The sequence below is a fragment of the Schistocerca cancellata genome, chromosome 2 (genome assembly GCF_023864275.1).
Source record: "Schistocerca cancellata isolate TAMUIC-IGC-003103 chromosome 2, iqSchCanc2.1, whole genome shotgun sequence".
Taxonomy (NCBI): domain Eukaryota; kingdom Metazoa; phylum Arthropoda; class Insecta; order Orthoptera; family Acrididae; genus Schistocerca; species Schistocerca cancellata.
This window is the reverse complement of record NC_064627.1, coordinates 1,124,375,666-1,124,398,317: the sequence shown is the minus strand read 5'-3', so window position 1 is coordinate 1,124,398,317 and position 22,652 is coordinate 1,124,375,666. Positions and strand designations below refer to the sequence as shown.

The 22,652-nt window shown below is 46.9% G+C and overlaps 1 protein-coding gene across 4 annotated transcripts in view; it reads right to left on the bottom strand.

Moving 5' to 3' along the window:
- Positions 1–22,652, bottom strand: part of LOC126163164 (ankyrin repeat and fibronectin type-III domain-containing protein 1) — a 793,804-nt gene that overhangs the window by 235,500 nt on the left and 535,652 nt on the right. Inside the window, exon 1 of one of the 4 annotated variants that reach the window (XM_049920107.1) lies at positions 18,511–18,529. The exons of 2 other annotated variants lie outside the window; for them this stretch is intronic. The gene's annotated coding sequence lies outside the window, so the exon portion shown is untranslated. Of the gene's footprint in view, positions 1–18,491; positions 18,530–22,652 lie in introns of those variants that run through there. One more of the 4 variants, XM_049920106.1, reaches the window with a different exon arrangement.

Here is a 22,652-nt window from a genome sequence, read left to right as displayed (position 1 = left end):
TCTCAGGCGGCAGAATTTTGCGACGAAGGTCTTTCAAAGCTTGTGCACCACTATGATAAGTGCCTCAATGTGTTTGATGACTATGAGGAAAAGTAGTATGTCAGTCGCTCTTTCAGAAGTATATAATAAAATGTATTTCTTGTACTTAGTTTTTTTTTTAATTCCAAAACGTTCCCTACTTTCTGAATAGCCCTCGTAGTATTCCTAATTCATTTGTTGCTGCTAGTCTTCTGCTGAAGAAGGCTCAGAAGAATGATACGAAAAATAGACTTTTTCGAAACACCTTAATTATTTCCCGTTGCGATGTTTAAGTTTGAAATTTGGCTCGAAGGTGTCTACAACCTTTGTCTGTAATGATGCAAAACCGTGGTTCCCTGTGACGTCACCCTCGGAATCGGGGACACTTCAAGCAGTTGGTCGGCACACGCGAAAAGGGGTCACACTTCAGAAATGCCTGTGGGGTATAGGGTGGGTTAAAGACGTCACACTGGCACAAAATTTCACCACAATTCTGCCCAAGGCCACCGTGGACGCGTCACACATGAGAAGATCGTCGCTCCCCCGCTTGCCCACATTTTACCATTTCTTTTGACGCCTCTGCGACGGAGGTTAGAACCGCCACGCCGAGAGTTGAAAACATGCGGTTTTCTCACAGTGGCCGAGGAAAATGTTTCAGACACACAGCCGCTCAGAATCTACACAAAAAGGCCTCAGGGGTGACATAAAGGGCGTCAACGAAACCACCCCTTCCATTGAGACGGTGATTCCCACACATTTTGCGGTCGAAACCGAAGGTTCGCAGTACTTTGAGCACCAAGACTACTGTCTTGACAATCTTTGACACTGCTGACACTCCACAGACGCGTCAACCTTTCTGTAAGGACGTCGTGGACTGGTAACCTCATTGCACTTGAATGCACCTCCTCGGAGTGCAGTGCTGTTGCAAATTTTGCTCTGTTGGGCAGTGTGAATCCACAAGGAAATGTTCAAAACCATTCGACGAATACTGAACGTGATCCGGAGCAGAAATGGGTGGTTAAGCTTTTACAGCCCCCCTTGCTTTGGCCCCTCCTGTGGCGTAATCACGGAGGGGTGCGACATTGACACGTCCGTGAATAAGTGGGCAAGGGGTTCATCTAAGACACCCCAGTTCGGCAATACTGTCAATGCCACTCACCAACGTTTGTTGAGCGTTCGGTACAGAGAAAACAGGTGAGATGGTCCTGGCCTCCTGCAAATAGGCATACCGAAAGGGTGAGATGTCATGTGATTCCCAGCTTGCAGTCACCTAGGAAAAAGAATGGTTCACATGGCTCTGAGCACTATGGGACTTAACATCTGAGGTCATCAGTCCCCTAGAACTTAGAACTACTTAAACCTAACTTGTTGTGTCTAGACAAGACAGTCTAGACACAGGGTGAGGTTACCGAAAGGGCACGCGTCAACTCACACCGACTGGCGTGAAGTCTGGAACAGGATAAATATGAATGTTATAAAGAAAAGTACGTATAGTCTGTTTACTTAACTTTAATGCATCCTTGTGGTACATCGCTATTGACGATACAAGTGAGACTTTCTCCAGATATGATTAATGGCGCCTTGCTAGGTCGTAGTCATGGACTTAGCTGAAGGCTATTCTAACTGTCTCTCGGCAAATGAGAGAAAGGCTTCGTCAGTGTAGTCGCTAGCAAAGTCGTCGTACAACTGGGGCGAGTGCTAGTCCGTCTTTCTAGACCTGCCATGTGGTGGCGCTAGGTCTGCAAGTACTGACAGTGGCGACACGCGGGTCCGACATGTACTAATGGACCGCGGCCGATTTAAAGCTACCACCTAGCAAGTGTGGTGTCTGGCGGTGACACCACATAACTAACCTAAGGACATCACACACATCCATGCCCGAGGCAGGATTCCAACCTGCGACCGCAGCGGTCGCGTGGTTCCAGATTGAAGCGCCTAGAACCGCTCGGCCACTCCGGCCGGCAGTCACCTAGGACCTGGTTGCCTTGGATCATCGTGTATGTTGTAGAGCTGATGTGAGGCGGTACTATGAGTCTCCACCAGTCATGGGAGTGATGTGCTGTGTATGTGTACAACGTAAAATGAAGGGCACTAAGATATTTTGGTTCAATACTTTCCCGTTACTAAGAAAAATCCCCGGACAATTCATGACCTTCAATCAACTAATAATTTAAGGTTTTTGATGTTGCTCAACAACACTCATGCAATAATTTTAAATGAACACAACGCCATTTGACTGTGTTGTTGTCTATTCAATTACAGCCCAGGTTTCTGCCTTTTGTGCTATTTTCAGGTGATTGAGTTTCTGTGATTAACATATATTGCAGCACATCAAAACTGGCCAATTTTGAGCTTGATGTCCTGCAGTATATGTTAATCACAGAAACTCAATCACTTGAAAAGGGCACAAAAGGCAAATCTGGGCCGTAATTAAATAAAAACAACAATACAGTCAAATAGCGGTGTATTCATTTTACAAATAGATAATCGAAAACTGAGTATTTTTCATCATCGCATATGGGTTCCGCAAACGAGTATTGTCCAATACATCGAGGAAAGAAACTTTTACAATTGCTGCTTACGCACCCGTAACACAGACGCTGTTTAACGAAAGCACAAGTGGCGAAAGATCCAGAACTCTCAAGATTTAATTGTGAACAACACCAGGTATAAACATGTGAAAGAGTTCAAATACCTTGGATCATTTTTTACAGAAGTAACATCAACTGAAGCAGAGATAAAAGCACGACTGCAGGCGGGAAACAGATACTACCACTCTCTAGACCCTTTATTAAAATGTAGAAGTGTCTCGCAACAACTAAAGCTACGGTTGTATAAGACATTAATAATGCCAGTAGTACTTTACGGTTCTCAAACCTGGAGCACTCGAAAACAAGACCTTAAGCGACTGCTAACATTTGAAGGGAAAGTCCTCAGGAAAATATTTGGCCCAATCAGAGATCAGACTACTGGAGAATGGAGAAGACGCCATAACACTGAATTAGAAGAGCTGTACAAGGAGCCTAACATATTGGGAGTGACGAGAAGCAAAAGACTGCAATGGGCTGGACATGTTGTTAGAATGGAGGCAACAAGATGGCCCAAAATCACAATGGACTGGATCCCGTCAGGCAGCAGACCAGTGGGAAGACCTAGGAAGAGGTGGATCGATGGAGTGAGAGAAGACCTGTTGCAGCTGGGAGTCACGGAAAACTGGAGACAGATAGCAGAAGACAGAGACGGATGGAGAGCTCTAACTGTGGTGGCGCGCGGTCCTCTGGGCCTGATCGCGTGAAGATGAAGAAGACAAGTGGCGTAAGAACCAAGACAGCTAGGTGCGGAGCAGAGAACCAAATGAATTGTGCAGTTCTTTTGTATGTGTTTCCGTATAGAAACTGGTAGGAATACGGAGAGTTAAAAAGATAAGTAAATAAACAAAAAGAAAATAACAAGATAGGCAAATAAATTTCTCAAATGACTTGTATTAGTAAAGAATAAAACATTAATCCTGGTCGCTTTACAATTATTCTTTTGTTCTCTCTGTTACGGGTCCTGATCTTCCTTCGAAAAACCGGATAGATCGTACTTGGCGCACAGACATTCGAAGCAAATAAGCTCGTGGTATCAAGGACATCTGATGAGAACAGGCTTCGTGCTGCTACAATATTGCTTCGAAGCAGGTTTGGTTTACACCTACACTAAAGTGACAAAAGTCGAGGGATACCTCCTAAGATGGTGACGGTTCTCCTTTTGCCCTTCGTGGTGCTGCGACTCGACGTCGCATGGACTCAACAAGTCGTTGGAAGCCACGCTGCCTCAGTAGCCGCCCACAACGGCGAAAGTGTTACCAACGCAGGATTTTGTGTTCCATGGATTTCATGTCGGGCGATCTCGGAGACCAAATCAGTCTCTCGAATTGTCCAGAACGTTCTTCAAAACAATCGCGAACAATTATGGTCCGTTAATATGGCGCATCGTACTCCGTAAAAATTGGGAACATGAAGACCATGAATGGATGCAAATGGTCTCCAAGTAACGGAACATAACTATTTCCAGTCGATGATCGCTTCTTTTGGACCAGAAGAGCCAGTGCAGCCGACATCATTATGGAGCCACCACCGGCTCGCACATTGCCTTGTTGACGACTTGGCCCCATGGCTTCGTGAGGTCTGCGCCACGATCTAACCCTGCCATCAGCTCTTACCAACTGAAATCGGGACTCGTCTGACCAGACAAAAGGTTTCTAGCCGTTTAGGATCCAACCTACACTCCTGGAAATGGAAAAAAGAACACATTGACACCGGTGTGTCAGACCCACCATACTTGCTCCGGACACTGCGAGAGGGCTGTACAAGCAATGATCACACGCACGGCACAGCGGACACACCAGGAACCGCGGTGTTGGCCGTCGAATGGCGCTAGCTGCGCAGCATTTGTGCACCGCCGCCGTCAGTGTCAGCCAGTTTGCCGTGGCATACCGAGCTCCATCGCAGTCTTTAACACTGGTAGCATGCCGCGACAGCGCGGACGTGAACCGTATGTGCAGTTGACGGACTCTGAGCGAGGGCGTATAGTGGGCATGCGGGAGGCCGGGTGGACGTACCGCCGAATTGCTCAACACGTGGGGCGTGAGGTCTCCACAGTACATCGGTGTTGTCGCCAGTGGTCGGCGGAAGGTGCACGTGCCCGTCGACCTGGGACCGGACCGCAGCGACGCACGGATGCACGCCAAGACCGTAGGATCCTACGCAGTGCCGTAGGGGACCGCACCGCCACTTCCCAGCAAATTAGGGACACTGTTGCTCCTGGGGTATCGGCGAGGACCATTCGCAACCGTCTCCATGAAGCTGGGCTACGGTCCCGCACACCGTTAGGCCGTCTTCCGCTCACGCCCCAACATCGTGCAGCCCGCCTCCAGTGGTGTCGCGACAGGCGTGAATGGAGGGACGAATGGAGACGTGTCGTCTTCAGCGATGAGAGTCGCTTCTGCCTTGGTGCCAATGATGGTCGTATGCGTGTTTGGCGCCGTGCAGGTGAGCGCCACAATCAGGACTGCATACGACCGAGGCACACAGGGCCAACACCCGGCATCATGGTGTGGGGAGCGATCTCCTACACTGGCCGTACACCACTGGTGATCGTCGAGGGGACACTGAATAGTGCACGGTACATCCAAACCGTCATCGAACCCATCGTTCTACCATTCCTAGACCGGCAAGGGAACTTGCTGTTCCAACAGGACAATGCACGTCCGCATGTACCCCGTGCCACCCAACGTGCTCTAGAAGGTGTAAGTCAACTACCCTGGCCAGCAAGATCTCCGGATCTGTCCCCCATTGAGCATGTTTGGGACTGGATGAAGCGTCGTCTCACGCGGTCTGCACGTCCAGCACGAACGCTGGTCCAACTGAGGCGCCAGGTGGAAATGGCATGGCAAGCCGTTCCACAGGACTACATCCAGCATCTCTACGATCGTCTCCAAGGGAGAATAGCAGCCTGCATTGCTGCGAAAGGTGGATATACACTGTACTAGTGCCGACATTGTGCATGCTCTGTTGCCTGTGTCTATGTGCCTGTGGTTCTGTCAGTGTGATCATGTGATGTATCTGACCCCAGGAATGTGTCAATAAAGTTTCCCCTTCCTGGGACAATTAATTCACGGCGTTCTTATTTCAATTTCCAGGAGTGTATATGACCGCGAACCTAGGGCACGCGCTGCAGGCGATGTCCTGCTTCTAGCAAAGACACTCGCGTCGGTCGTCTGCTACCATAGCCCGTTAAAGCAAAATTTCGCCATACAGTGCTAGCAGGTACGTCCGTTGTACATACCGCATTGAGTTCTACGGTTATTTGGTGCAGTGTTATTTGTTTGTTAACACTGGCAACACTACGCAAACTTCGCTGCTTTCGGCCGTTAAGTGAATACCATCGACCACTGCGTTGTCCATGGTGAGAGGCAATGACTGAAATTTGATACTCTCGGCGTTCTCTTGACACTGTGGGCCTTGGCATATTGAATTCCCTAGCGGTTTTCAAAATGAAAAAATGGTTCAAATGGCTCTGAGCACTATAGGACTTAACATCTACATCTACATACATACTCCGCAATCCACCATACGGTGCGTGGCGGAGGGTACCTCGTACCACAACTAGCATCTTCTCTCCCTGTTCCACTCTCAAACAGAACGAGGGAAAAATGACTGCCTATATGCTTCTGTACGAGCCCTAATCTCTCTTATCTTATCTTGGTGGTCTTTCCGCGAAATGTAAGTTGGCGGCAGTAAAATTGTACTGCAGTCAGTCTCGAATGCTGGTTCTCTAAATTTCCTCAGTAGCGATTCACGAAAAGACCGCCTCCTTTCCTCCAGAGACTCCCACCCGAGTTCCTGAAGCATTTCCGTAACACTGGCGCGATGATCAAACCTACCAGTAACAAATCTAGCAGCCCGTCCCTGAATTGCTTCTATGTCCTCCCTCAATCCGACCTGATAGAGATCCCAAACGCTCGAGCAGTACTCAAGAATAGGTCGTATTAGTGTTTTATAAGCGGTCTCCTTTACAGATGAACCACATCCTCCCAAAATTCTACCAATGAACCGAAGACGACTAGCCGCCTTCCCCACAACTGCCATTACATGCTTGGCCCACTTCATATCGCTCTGGTATGTTACGCCCAAATATTTAATCTACGTGACTGTGTCAAGCGCTACGCTACTAACAGAGTGTTCAAACATTACGGGATTCTTTTTCCTATTCATCTGCATTAATTTACATTTATCTATATTTAGAGTTAGCTGCCATTCTTTACACCAATCACAAATCCTGTCCAAGTCATCTTCTATCCTCCTACAGTCACTCGACGACGACACCTTCCCGTGCACCACAGCATCATCAGCAAACAGCCGCACATTGCTATCCACCCTATCCAAAAGATCATTTATGTAGATACAAAACATCTGAGGTCATCACTTCCCTAGACTTAGAACTACTTAAACCTAACTCTCGTAAGGACAAATGGTTCAAATGGCTCTGAGCACTATGGGACTTAACAAAAAAATGGTTCAAATGGCTCTGAGCACTATGGGACTCAACTGCTGAGGTCATAAGTCCCCTAGAACTTAGAACTACTTAAACCTAACTAACCTAAGGACAACACACACGTCCATGCCCGAGGCAGGATTCGAACCTGCGACCGTAGCAGTCGCGCGGTTCCGGACTGAAACGCCTAGAACCGCTCGGCCACAGCGGCCGGCTCAAAATGAAATGTCCCACGCGTCTAGCTTCAATTACCATTACGTGTTCAAAGTATGTTAGATCTCGTCGTGAGGCCATAATCACGTCGGACAGCTTCTCACATGAATCACCATAGTACGCAAATGACAGCTCCGCCTACGCAATGCCGTTTTATATATTGTGTACACAATCATACCGCCCCTCCCCATGAACCATGGACCTTGCCGCTGGTGGGGAGGCTTGCGTGCCTCAGCGATACAGATGGCCGTACCGTAGGTGCAACCACAACGGAGGGGTATCTGTTGAGAGGCCAGACAAACATGTGGTTCCTGAAGAGGGGCAGCAGCCTTTTCAGTAGTTGCAGGGGCAACAGTCTGGATGATTGACTGATCTGGCCTTGTAACATTAACCAAAACGGCCTTGCTGTGCTGGTACTGCGAACGGCTGAAAGCAAGGGGAAACTACAGCCGTAATTTTTCCCGAGGACATGCAGCTCTACTGTATGATTAAATGATGATGGCGTCCTCTTGGGTAAAATATTCCGGAGGTAAAATAGTCCCCCATTCGGATCTCCGGGCGGGGACTACTCAGGAGGACGTCGTTATCAGGAGAAAGAAAACTGGCGTCCTACGGATCGGAGCGTGGAATGTCAGATCCCTTAATCGGGCAGGTAGGTTAGAAAATTTAAAAAGGGAAATGGATAGGTTAAAGTTAGATATAGTGGGAATTAGTGAAGTTCGGTGGCAGGAGGAACAAGACTTTTGGTCAGGTGACTACAGGGTTATAAATACAAAATCAAATAGGGGTAATGCAGGAGTAGGTTTAATAATGAATAAAAAAATAGGAGTGCGGGTTAGCTACTACAAACAGCATAGTGAACGCATTATTGTGGCTAAGATAGACACAAAGCCCATGCCTACTACAGTAGTACAAGTTTATATGCCAACTACCTCTGCAGATGATGAAGAAATAGATGAAATGTATGACGAGATAAAAGAAATTATTCAGGTAGTGAAAGGAGACGAAAACTTAATAGTCATGGGTGACTGGAATTCGTCAGTAGGAAAAGGGAGAGAAGGAAACATAGTAGGTGAATATGGATTGGGGGGAAGGAATGAAAGAGGAAGCCGCCTTGTAGAATTTTGCACAGAGCATAACTTAATCATAGCCAACACTTGGTTCAAGAATCATAAAAGAAGGTTGTATACCTGGAAGAATCCTGGAGATACTAGTAGGTATCAGATAGATTATATAATGGTAAGACAGAGATTTAGGAACCAGGTTTTAAATTGTAAGACATTTCCTGGGGCAGATGTGGATTCTGACCACAATCTATTGGTTATGAACTGCAGATTGAAACTGAAGAAACTGCAAAAAGGTGGGAATTTAAGGAGATGGAACCTGGATAAACTGAAAGAACCAGAGGTTGTAGAGAGTTTCAGGGAGAGCATAAGGGAACAATTGACAGGAATGGGGGAAAGAAATACAGTAGAAAAAGAATGGGTAGCTCTGAGGGATGAAGTAGTGAAGGCAGCAGAGGATCAAGTAGGTAAAAAGACGAGGGCTAATAGAAATCCTTGGGTAACAGAAGAAATATTGAATTTAATTGATGAAAGGAGAAAATACAAAAATGCAGTAAATGAAGCAGGCAAAAAGGAATACAGACGTCTCAAAAATGATATCGACAGGAAGTGCAAAATGGCTAAGCAGGGATGGCTAGAGGACAAATGTAAGGATGTGGAGGCTTGTCTCACTAGGGGTAAGATAGATACTGCCTACAGGAAAATTAAAGAGACCTTTGGAGAGAAGAGAACCACTTGTATGAATATCAAGAGCTCAGATGGCAACCCAGTTCTAAGCAAAGAAGGGAAGGCAGAAAGGTGGAAGGAGTATATAGAGGGTTTATACAAGGGCGATGTACTTGAGGACAATATTATGGAAATGGAAGAGGATGTAGATGAAGACGAAATGGGAGATAAAATACTGCGTGAAGAGTTTGACAGAGCACTGAAAGACCTGAGTCGAAACAAGGCCCCGGGAGTAGACAACATTCCATTTGAACTACTGATGGCCTCGGGAGAGCCAGTCATTACAAAACTCTACCATCTGGTGAGCACGATGTATGAGACAGGCGAAATACCCTCAGACTTCAAGAAGAATATAATAATTCCAATCCCAAAGAAAGCAGGTGTTGACAGATGTGAAAATTACCGAACTATCAGTTTAATAAGTCACAGCTGCAAAATACTAACGCGAATTCTTTACAGACGAATGGAAAAACTGGTAGAAGCCGACCTCGGGGAAGATCAGTTTGGATTCCGTAGAAATGTTGGAACACGTGAGGCAATACTGACCTTACGACTTATCTTAGAAGAAAGATTAAGAAAAGGCAAACCTACGTTTCTAGCATTTGTAGACTTAGAGAAAGCTTTGGACAATGTTAACTGGAATACTCTCTTTCAAATTCTGAAGGTGGCAGGGGTAAAATACAGGGAGCGAAAGGCTATTTACAGTTTGTACAGAAACCAGATGGCAGTTATAAGAGTCGAGGGGCATGAAAGGGAAGCAGTGGTTGGGAAAGGAGTAAGACAGGGTTGTAGCCTCTCCCCGATGTTATTCAATCTGTATATTGAGCAAGCAGTAAAGGAAACAAAAGAAAAATTCGGAGTAGGTATTAAAATTCATGGAGAAGAAGTAAAAACTTTGAGGTTCGCCGATGACATTGTAATTCTGTCAGAGACAGCAAAGGACTTGGAAGAGCAGTTGAACGGAATGGACAGTGTCTTGAAAGGAGGATATAAGATGAACATCAACAAAAGCAAAACGAGGATAATGGAATGTAGTCAAATTAAGTCGGGTGATGCTGAGGGAATTAGATTAGGAAATGAGACACTTAAAGTAGTAAAGGAGTTTTGCTATTTAGGGAGTAAAATAACCGATGATGGTCGAAGTAGAGAGGATATAAAATGTAGACTGGCAATGGCAAGGAAAGCGTTTCTCAAGAAGAGGAATTTGTTAACATCGAGTATAGATTTAAGTGTCAGGAAATCGTTTCTGAAAGTATTTGTATGGAGTGTAGCCATGTATGGAAGTGAAACATGGACGATAACTAGTTTGGACAAGAAGAGAATAGAAGCTTTCGAAATGTGGTGCTACAGAAGAATGCTGAAGATAAGGTGGGTAGATCACGTAACTAATGAGGAGGTATTAAATAGGATTGGGGAGAAGAGAAGTTTGTGGCACAACTTGACTAGAAGAAGGGATCGGTTGGTAGGACATGTTTTGAGGCATCAAGGGATCACAAATTTAGCATTGGAGGGCAGTGTGGAGGGTAAAAATCGTAGAGGGAGACCAAGAGATGAATACACTAAGCAGATTCAGAAGGATGTAGGTTGCAGTAGATACTGGGAGATGAAGAAGCTTGCACAGGATAGAGTAGCATGGAGAGCTGCATCAAACCAGTCTCAGGACTGAAGACCACAACAACAACACCATACCGCCATCTGTATATGCCTATATCGCTACCGCGTGACTTTTGTCATTCTGTGTAAAAATATTTCTTTGCTGGAAATTAGTTTTAATGCGTACCACGGTCCTGGCGCGCGGCCGGCAGTCAGTGGTTCTTCGTGACAAATTCCCAGCACTCTTGTTCGGAGCTGTTTCATACAATAAGCTTTAAAATTTTCTCTGCTCCGCTAGCAGATGCCTTGGTCGCTATGCCAGCGCCGATTTCGTCGAACACCGTAAAAGTTCCGTTCCTCGATTTCTAGAAAAATAAGCGTTTTCGGACACAATGTACGACGATTACAAATTGCTCAATTTTCGGTTATCTGTCGGTCCCATCAATTTGGAGTCGACTGAGCGCCAGGAACTTTAGGAATGGTTTTCTCAGAAACACGAGGTAGTGAAACCAAATTTTCTCAAAGCCTTTGTCGGTCATTGTGGCCGAGCGGTTCTAGGCGCTTCAGGCCGGAACCAAGCTGCTGCTACGGTCGTAGGTTCGAATCCTGCGTCGGGCATGGATATGTGTGATGTCCTTAGGTTAGTTAGGTTTAAGTAGTTCTAGTGAACCAAAATATGTCAAAGCCTTTCATTTTCGGTTGCGGTTCTAGGCGCCAGAGTCTGGAGCCCCTACGGTCGCAGGTTCGAATCCTGCCTCGGGCATGGATGTGTGTGATGTCCTTAGGTTAGTTAGGTTTAATTAGTTCTAAGTTCTAGGCCACTGATGACCTCAGAAGTTAAGTCGCATAGTGCTCAGATGCATTTGAACCAACCATTTTCGGTTGTATACAATATGAGCAGAATCGGTAGGCCGTCTCTGAGGTCTTCCCCCTGGTAACCGAAAGTTCGCAGTTAAGGCGCTGGCTTTTCTCGGCTGCTGCGCTCCTAACGCGAGAGTGCATTGTCCAGAGGCTACGCTGTTCTCACCTTCGTGGACGTGGGAATAGAGCTGCTAAGCGATCGGAGAGGCCTTACCTGAAGCTTTGTTGCTATGCCCTATTTCTATTTATTTATTTATTTTCCCACAGTTTAGAGCGCTGGTGTTGGAAAGCTTGCAGTGTGCATTTCCTTAACACCAGATTGTGCACAAACGTGCTGGGTGTGTCTTAATAGATGGTGACGTTTTGAGCCCCTACCATTCTCCCTCGCCTCAACACGACCTATTGCCTTCACTAGGTCTCATATGACCCGTCCTCCAATAGGAATGTTGCTTTGCGCTGCCTTATCCCATTTCGAACGATTGCTTCCGTCTTCGTTGCTTCCGTCTTCGTCAGTCTTCCGCAGTGGTAGACTCCGAGAATGACTGCAGTTCATTTTGCCTGATAAGAGCAACTCCAGTAGCGCTGTTGCATGAACCGCTGAAAACAGATCCATTACCAGTATCCTCTTCCTCTAACGTAACGCAGATACATCGCTGCAAAAAAAAAATCTCGTTGCTCTGTAACAATTGTCAAGTGGTGCAGATCGTGAAAAGAGGCTCATCAAAAGACATCAGAAATTCATTACAACAACAACTTCAGGAGATGGAACTACCTGCACGGTGCACTCGTCAACTCACGATGTTTCACGTAGAAAGGAATGAGGAACACAAAGTAGGGTAAACAAAGACAGGCGGTCGAGGGGGGAGAGAAACGTTGTATACGGAGAGGGGTCCCCCATTCTCTAGAGGAGGAGGAGAAGGGATTGTCAGAGCGCGCGTACCCCACCCCCCGCATCCATTCACGCAGACCCGCCACCGGGGAGGATTCTAATCCCGCGCGGAGATCTTGCAGAAAACGGGCAAGGCCGCGGTATAAACAGAACAGAGGCTATTCTGGGCAGTTCCTTGCGGAGCGCTTCGCGAGTGGCCCTCGCCGGGCCTGTACTCATTACGGCGCTGCAGCGCCGGCGAGAGCGGCAAGTTTTAATTGGCAGCCGGCGGCTGGCCGTGCGCCAGGGTTCCGTGGACTGGACTGCCCGGCGAGACCCGAGCGCGCTCTACCCGACTCTACCGCGGCGCGTCGCTTCCCCGCTAAACGAGTGCTGCGCCGCCTCTAATTAACCGCACGCCGCTTCTTTCCGAGACCGCTTCATTTATATCGGCAATTTGTTAATTGTGGCAATTCGCGGCGATCGAGCGTAATTAGCTTCCCGCCGGATTCGGCGGATGTTGCATGCTCCGGGAACATTGCAGGTCACGCGTTTCGTAGATTGCGGAAGATAACCATTATCGACAGTCTGCATGTCGCGTGCTATAAGCTCATGACGCCAATGAAAACAACTGTTGGAATTATTAGGACTGATGCTTTGTAATTACTGAGTGAATGTGGAACCAATATCATCAAAGTCTTTTATCTTGGCTAGACACTCTTGGAGATGACTTGTAGTTGACTGAAGCTGACCTGCGTTACGTGTATAAGAAAATGACAATTTTTGGTTCTGAAAATGTGCGGCTGGAGTACATTGCCATTTGGTCGGTCTGGTACCGTCCGAAGAGTCCTGCTACGTTTGTGTACAGGTGAAGATGGAAATTGGACTCCGCCTGCGTTTGGTTTGTCTGTACGTAATTAACACTTGAAAATGACTACAGAGGCCGAGATCTGCTGTCTGACACCCATAAACGTTTCTCTAATAATTACAACCAAATAAAAGCAAAAGGATAAAAGACCTCACTTTGGAGAGTGGGCAAAAGAAGACTTGTCATCGAAAATGTTTCATACACCTCAAGATAAACACACCAACGTACGTCACCTGCCCCACGTCTAGATAATGTAAGTTGGGTTGCCCGTCTTAAGGCCCGTGAAAGGCACCGGAAAAAAAAAAAAAAAAAGGAAAAGCCGCATCACGAAGGAATTATCCGAATGTCACGAAAATTGGTAGATGTGATGTCCATGCACAGACAAACAAATGATTACAATTTTAGAAACACTGGATGATTCATTCAAGAGAAAGTTTCCACAAATAGAGCAAATCAATAACGCTTTGCTCCATCTATGGCTCTTATGCAAGCATTTGCTCGTCCTGGCATGGACAACCTGCTGAGCGACATCGTGCCAATTTATGACCAGTTGGCCGGCCGCTGTGGCCGAGCGGTTCTAGGCGCTCGAGTTGCTCAAAACTTCCTACGACATGTTCCGACTCTTCCATGCCCGGCCTATTCCCCGGACTTGTCCTTCAATAGAGCATTTTTGGGATCAACTGAAACGCCAGAGACAGGTGTGTCGCTCTGCATCATTTGGAGGTGGCTGTTCAAGATTTGTGTGCCATTCTGCCTGGAGACAATATCAAACGTTTCATCAACTCCATGCCGCAACGTGTTGCGAAATGTATTGGAGCAAAAAGTGGACCAAAGCATTATTAATGTTGTACTGTATGTGTCTACTTGTACACACTGTGTTTACTTGTCTTGATTCTGGGATCAAGTGAATCTCTCATCTGTATCATTATGTCTAAAATACTTCATTTCGATACGATGCTCCCCTCTTGGCGCGCTATTTTCAGTGAATTTCATACACCTTAAGTTAGGCAACCCAACTTACAGCGTTCACAGCCATACTATGGAAAGGTTTACTGATGAAGAAAGGGTTCGTCGATATACACCTCGTGTATGTATTTTCCGAAGGCAGTGAAACAATGCTTTGATGACCAGTCCCCGAGGCGACGGCAATTACATCACAGCACTCTAGCGGACAGAGGTTGTTGTACATGGCGTATCGTACGTTTTGATCATGGTACACTACTGGCCATTAAAACTGCTACACCAAGAAGAAATGCAGATGATAAACGGGTATTCATTGGAAAAATATATTATACTAGAACTGACATGTGATCACATTTTCACGCAATTTAGGTGCATAGATCATGAGAAATCAGTACCCAGAATAACCACCTCTGGCCGTAATAACGGTCTTGATACGCCTGGGCAGTGAGTCCAACAGAGCTTGGATGGCGTGTACAGGTACAGCTGCCCATGCAGTTTCAACACGATACCATCGTTCATCAAGAATAGTGACTGGCGTATTGTGAAGAGCCAGTTGCTCGGCCACCATCGACCAGACGTTTTCAACTGGTGAGAGATCTGGAGAATGTGCTGGCCAGGGCAGCAGTCGAACATTTTCTGTATCCAGAAAGGCCCGTACCGGACCTGCAACATGCGGTCGTGCATTATCCTGCTGAAATGTAGGGTTTCGCAGGGATCGAAAGAAGGATAGAGTCACGGGTCGTAACACATCTGAAATGTAACGTCCACTGTTCAAAGTGCCGTCAGTGCGAACAAGAGGTGACCGAGACGTGTAACCAACAGCACGCCATACCATCACACCGGGTGATGCGCAAGTATGGCGATGACGAATATACGGTTCCAATGTGTGTTCACCGTGATGTCGCCAAACACGGATGTGACCATCATGATGTTGTTAACAGAACCTGGATTCATGCGAAAAAATGACGTTTTGTCATTCGTGCACCCAGGTTCGTCGTTGAGTACACCATCGCAGGCGCTGCTGTCTGTGATGCAGCGGCAAGGGTAACCGCAGCCACGGTCTCCGAGCTGATAGTCCATGCTGCTGCAAACGTCGTCGAACTGTTCGTGCAGAAGGTTGTTGCCTACAAACGTCCCCATCTGTTGACTCAGGGATCGAGAGGTGGCTGCACAATCCGTTATAACAAAGCGTGTAAGATGCCTGTCATCTCGACTGCTAGTGATACGAGGCCGTTGGGATCCAGCACGGCGTTCCGTGTTACCCTCATGAACCCGCCGATTCCATATTCTGCTGACAGTCATTGGATCTCGACCAACGCGAGCAGCAATGTCGCGATACGATAAACTGCAATCCCGATAGGCTACAATCCGACCTTTATCAAAGTCGGAAACGTGACGGTAAGCATTTCTCCTCCTTAAACGAGGCATCACAACAACATTTCGCCAGGCAACGTCGGTCAACTGCTGCTTGTGTATGAGAAATCGGTTGGAAACTTTCCTCATGTCAGCACGTTGTAGGTGTCGCCACCGGCGCCAGCCTTGTGTGAAAGCTCTATAAAGCTAATCATTTGCATATCACAGCATCTCCTTCCTGTCGGTTAAATTTCGCGTCTGCAGCACGTCATCTTCGTGGTGTAGCGATTTTAATGGCCAGTAGTGTATATTACATACTTCTGCTCTCCGGTGAAGATATTTTTTGCAGAAACTAGGGTAACCGCATAACAAACCGAATAAATCGTAATTACATCATTACTCTGCACCGATCTGGTAGAGACAGTAGATACCTTATGTGAAAAATTGGGAAGGTATCCCCGAAAAACCTCTGAAGTTTGTCGGTAGATTTCTAGTTTACCCTGTATACCATGGAATTAAAGTGCACTTAAGTACTTTCAGAGGTTGCAGTACTACTTTATTTTTAAGTAATTTTATGTAAATGTACCCGGAGATGTTTTATAAAAGTGAACTACTAAAGGCTGCTAGAAAACGTTTCCTCGCTCGCGATTAAAAGAAGTTATCAAGTCTCGCGCTTGAAAAATAGAAAGATGAAAGACAGCTCTCGTGCTTCAATGGAAGTTGGCTCCAATGGATGACTGACAGCTGCACTGCCACTACAACGCATCTCATACGATGGATAGAGGTAATCAGTTTTTCTTGAGAGCATTATTGTTAAAATATTGATAATCGGTGTTGCTACAGATCAATCAAATGGTTAATCAGCATAAAAAGCGTCTTACAGAGCGTTTACCACGCACAAAGAACGGTGCTGAATAGGTATTTCACGTAGTGCACGAGTGGCAGCGAATACTCCCAAACGAATTAGTTTCTTTTGTAATTCTGCAGGCTATCGCGGCCGTTGTCACTTAAGTTAAAATTTTCTGGGTTGTTAATCCGCGTGATATTTCTACTAATATGATCGGCGTTTCGACCCCTCTGCTGGGATCTTCCTCAGGATCTTTGGTGTCCACTACTGTTAGAACACTCTAGCAGTAGAGGCCTAATAACTCAGAAGATTTTAACTTCAGATTTAATTTCTGCCTAAATTCAGACCCTTTGTAAGAGCCGACAGTATTTAATTGAGGGTATAGGACCTTATGGCGTGAATTTATGCCACCTTGTGATGCGCGAGTGGTTTCTATTTCACTCTCTCTCGGATAAGCTGACCGACATAACCGCTATTAGCACCGGCAGTTACAGGTACAGGGTGTTTCAAAAATGACCGGTATACTTGAAACGGCAATAAAAACTAAACGAGCAGCGATAGAAATACACCGTTTGTTGCAATATGCTTGGGACAACAGTACATTTTCAGGCGGACAAACTTTCGAATTGACAGTAGTTACAATTTTCAACAACAGATGGCGCTGCAAGTGATGTGAAAGATATAGAAGACAACGCAGTCTGTGGGTGCGCCATTCTGTACGTCGTCTTTCTGCTGTAAGCGTGTGCTGTTCACAACGTGCAAGTGTGCTGTAGACAGCATGGTTTATTCCTTAGAACAGAGGATTTTTCTGGTGTTGGAATTCCACCGCCTAGAACACAGTGTTGTTGCAACAAGACGAAGTTTTCAGCGGAGGTTTAATGTAACCAAAGGACCGAAAAGCGATACAATAAAGGATCTCTTTGAAAAATTTCAACGGACTGGGAACGTGACGGATGAACGTGCTGGAAAGGTAGGGCGAACGCGTACAGCAACCACAGAGGGCAACGCGCAGCTAGTGCAGCAGGTGATCCGACAGCGGCCTCGGGTTTCCGTTCGCCGTGTTGCAGCTGCGGTCCAAATGACGCCGACGTCCACGTATCATCTCATGCGCCAGAGTTTACACCTCTATCCGTACAAAATTCAAACGCGGCAACCCCTCAGCGCCGCTACCATTGCTGCACGAGAGACATTCGCTAACGATATAGTGCACAGGATTGATGACGGCGATATGCATGTGGGCAGCATTTGGTTTACTGACGAAGCTTATTTTTACCTGGACGGCTTCGTCAATAAACAGAACCGGCGCATATGGGGAACCGAAAAGCCCCACGTTGCAGTCCCATCGTCCCTGCATCCTCAAAAAGTACTGGTCTGGGCGCCATTTCTTCCAAAGGAATCATTGGCCCATTTTTCAGATCCGAAACGATTACTGCATCACGCTATCTGGACATTCTTCGTGAATTTGTGGCGGTACAAACTGCCTTAGACGACACTGCGAACACCTCGTGGTTTATGCAAGATGGTGCCCGGCCACATCGCACGGCCGACGTCTTTAATTTCCTGAATGAATATTTCGATGATCGTGTGATTGCTTTGGGCTATCCGAAACATACAGGAGGCGGCGTGGATTGGCCTACCTATTCGCCAGACACAAACCCCTGTGACTTCTTTCTGTGCGGACGCTTGAAAGACCAGGTGTACCGCCAGAATCCAGAAACAATTGAACAGCTGAAGCAGTACATCTCATCTGCATGTGAAGCCATTCCGCCAGACACGTTGTCAAAGGTTTCGGGTAATTTCATTCAGAGACTACGCCATATTATTGCTACGCATGGTGGATATGCTATACTATAGAGTTTCCCAGACCGCAGCGCCATCTGTTGTTGAAAATTGTAACTACTATAATTTCGAAAGTTTGTCCGCCTGAAAATGTACTGTTGTCCCAAGCATATTGCAACAAACGGTGTATTTCTATCGCTGCTCGTTTAGTTTTTATTGCCGTTTCAAATATACCGGTCATTTTTGAAACACCCTGTAGATACTGTAGGGCAGCACGTCAACAGCGAGAGCAGTACGTACTCGTAAGCGCGGCCAGTACCTCTGCGACGGCGGCCGAGCGTGGCCCAGGCTACGCCGACCGTGTTCCGGCGGCGTGGGCGGCGCGGGCCCGGCGGCGCGGGCTGCATTGCGGCGAACACTGGGCGCGCTCAGAGTGCAGCCGCCGAAGCGGACTTCCTGGAGCGCCGCGCCGGCGGTCCGCCTATCTGCGAGTCGCGAATCGGCCGCTCACGCAAACATCCGCCATGCTCCGGGAGCAGATTGCCTTCCGCCATTCTCAGCATCATCTGTTATCTACCGTCCAGCTCCAGGGTCCAGTCCATCGCTCTCGATCGAAAGTAAAATTCTACGTCTACATCTACATTTACACTCCGCAAGCCACCCAACGGTGTGTGGCGGAGGGCACTTTACGTGCCACTGTCATTACCTCCCTTTCCTGTTCCAGTCGCGTATGGTTCGCGGGAAGAACGACTGTCTGAAAGCCTCTGTGCGCGCTCTAATCTCTCTAATTTTACATTCGTGATCTTCTCGGGAGGTATACGTAGGGAGAAGCAATATATTCGATACCTCATCCAGAAACGCACCCTCTCGAAACCTGGCGAGCAAGCTACACCGCGATGCAGAGCGCCTCTCTTGCAGAGTCTGCCACTTGAGTTTGTTAAACATCTCCGTAACGCTATCACGGTTACCAAATAACCCTGTGACGAAACGCGCCGCTCTTCTTTGGATCTTCTCTATCTCCTCCGTCAACCCGATCTGGTACGGATCCCACACTGATGCGCAATACTCAAGTATAGGTCGAACGAGTGTTTTGTAAGCCACCTCCCTTGTTGATGGACTACATTTTCTAAGGACTCTCCCAATGAATCTCAACCTGGTACCCGCCTTACCAACAATTAATTTTATATGATCATTCCACTTCAAATCGTTCCGCACGCATACTCCCAGATATTTTACAGAAGTAACTGCTACCAGTGTTTGTTCCGCTATCATATAATCATACAATAAAGGATCCTTCTTTCTATGTATTCTCAATACATTACATTTGTCTATGTTAAGGGTCAGTTGCCACTCCCTGCACCAAGTGCCTATCCGCTGCAGATCTTCCTGCATTTCGCTACAATTTTCTAATGCTGCAACTTCTCTGTATACTACAGCATCATCCGCAAAAAGCCGCATGGAACTTCCGACGCTATCTACTAGGACATTTATATATATTGTGAAAAGCAATGGTCCCATAACACTCCCCTGTGGCACGCCAGAGGTTACTTTAACGTCTGTAGACGTCTCTCCGTTGATAACAACATGCTGTGTTCTGTTTGCTAAAAACTCTTCAATCCAGCCACACAGCTGGTCTGATATTCCGTAGGCTCTTGTACCGACTTGACAGAAAATCCTAGGAAGTTCTGGTCTTACGTTAAATCAGTAAGTGGCTCGAAACAGCACATCCAGACACTCTGGGATGATGATGGCATTGAAGCAGGGGGATGACACGCGCGAAGCTGAAATACTAAATACCTTTTTCGAAAGCTGTTACACAGAGGAGGATCGCACTGCAGTTCCTTCTCTAAATCCTCGCACGAACGAAGAAATGGCTGACATTGGAATAAGTTTCCAAGGAATAGAAAAGCAAGTGAAATCACTCAACAGAGGAAAGTCCACTGGACCTTACGGGATACCAATTCGATTCTACACAGACTACGCAGAAGAACTTTCCCCCCCTTCTAACAGCCGTGTACCGCAAGTCTCTAAAGGAACGGAAAGTTCCAAATGATTGGAAAAGAGCACAGGTAGTGCCAGTCTTCAAGAAGGGTCGTCGAGCAGATGCGCTAAACTATAGGCCTATATCTCTGACGTCGATCTGTTGTAGAATTTTAGAACATGTTTTTTGTTCGCGTATCATGTCATTTCTGGAAACCCAGAATCTACTCTGTAGGAATCAACATGGATTCCGGAAACAGCGATCGTGTGAGACCCAACTCGACCCAGAAAATATTAGATACAGGCTCCCAGGTAGATGCCATTTTCCTTGACTGCTGGAAGGCGTTCGATACAGTTGCGCACTGTCGCCTGATAAACAAAGCAAGAGCCTACGGAATATCAGACCAGCTGTGTGGCTGGATTGAAGAATTTTTAGCAAACAGAACACAGCATGTTGTTCTCAATGGAGAGACGTCTACAGACGTTAAAGTAACCTCTGGTGTGCCACAGGGGAGTGTTATGGGACCATTGCATTTCACAATATAGATAAATAACCTAGTAGATAGTGTCGGAAGTTCCATGTGGCATTTCGCGGATGCAGAGAAGTTGCAGCATTAGAAAAGTGTAGCGAAATGCAGGAAGATCTGCAGCGGATAGGCACTTGGTGCAGGAAGTGGCAACTGACCGTTAACATAGACAAATGTAATGTATTGCGAATACATAGAAAGAAGGATGCTTTATTGTATGATTATATGATAGCGGAACAAACACTGGTAGCAGTCACTTCTGTAAAATATCTGGGAGTATGCGTACGGAACGATTTGGAGTGGAATGATCATATAAAATTAATTGTTGGTAAGGCGGGTGCCAGGTTGAGATTCATTGGGAGAATCCTTAGAAAATGTAGTCCATCAACAAAGGAGGTGGCTTACAAAACACTCGTTCGACCTATACTTGAGTATTGCTCATCAGTGTGGGATCCGTACCAAGTCGGGTTGATAGAGAAGATCCACAGAAGAGCGGCGCGTTTGGTCACATGGTAGTTTGGTAAGCGTGATAGCGTTACGGACATGTTTAGCAAACTCAAGTGGCAGACTCTGCAAGAGAGGCGCTCTCCATCAAATGGCTCAAATGGCTCTGAGCACTATGGGACTTAACATCTGAGGTCATCAGTCCCCTAGAACTTAGAACTACTTAAACCTAACTAACCTAAGGACATCACAGACATCCATGCCCGAGGCAGGATTCGAACCTGCGACCGCGCTCTGCATCGCGGTGTAGCTTGCTGTCCAGGTTTCGAGAGGGTGCGTTTCTGGATGACGTATCGAATATATTGCTTCCCCCTACTTATACCTCCCGAGGAGATCACGAATGTATAATTAGAGAGATTCGAGCGCGCACGGAGGCTTTCCGGCAGTCGTTCTTCCCGCGAACCGTACGCGACTAGAACAGGAAAGGGAGATAATGACAGTGGCACGTAAAGTGCCCTCAGCCACACACCGTTGGGTGGCTTGCGGAGTATAAATGTAGATGTAGATGTAGATCTGAATCGAGCCGGTCGGTTTCTTTATGAGAATGAAGACTTCCTCCGCGAATTGCACTGAGGGGTTCTTGTCGCTTTATCAGCCGTGTCACAGCGTCGTCTTCTACATCTATACGCCAGAAATCACCTTAGAGTGTGTGACCCTTTTCTGTTCCATTCTCGAACGTTGCATGGGTAGAATGGCTGTGTATAAACTTCTGTGCGGTCTCTAATTTCTCTGATTTTCTGGTCGTGGCCGGCCGGAGTGGCCGTGCGGTTCTAGGCGCTACAGTCTGGAACCGCGTGACCGCTACGGTCGCAGGTTCGAATCCTGCCTCGGGCATGGATGTGTGTGATGTCCTTAGGTTAGTTAGGTTTAATTAGTTCTAAGTTCTAGGCGACTGATGACCTCAGAAGTTAGGTCGCATAGTGATCAGAGCCATTTCAACCATTTTTTTTCAGGGTCGTGGTTATTATGAGAGATGTGCACTGCCGGAAAAAAATGCAATACTCTTCAGGACAGGTGAATCGTGGCGGCTGGCGCTAGGGCGTTCCACTTTCATCCATGATATCGATATTCGGCTGTCGTGCTTTCTTTGACTGCTCCCCCGGCGGGTTTTCCGGGTGAATGTGTAACGAGTGAGTCTCCGGTCGGCGTTCAACGAGCCAACTTCTGATGTAAACAGGCCCGCGTCCCTAACCGGGGTGCATGGGCCTCACCGGGCTTGCCGCCCTTGTCTTTTGGCTCGCGCCGGATGTACGGTGCCGGTCCTTGGACGCCATGACGGGCAAAACTGTGGTGGGTTCGTCGTCTCACGCTGAACAGCTTCACAGCTCGTAATTTGCAAGCTCCAGGGTACGTATGAGTTTCATTCTGTGTTTAAGGGGATCCGGAAAGGCTCAAAATCTTGAAAAGTTCAATTTTTACTTTTCTGCGTTTTCTGAATCTGCAGATTATT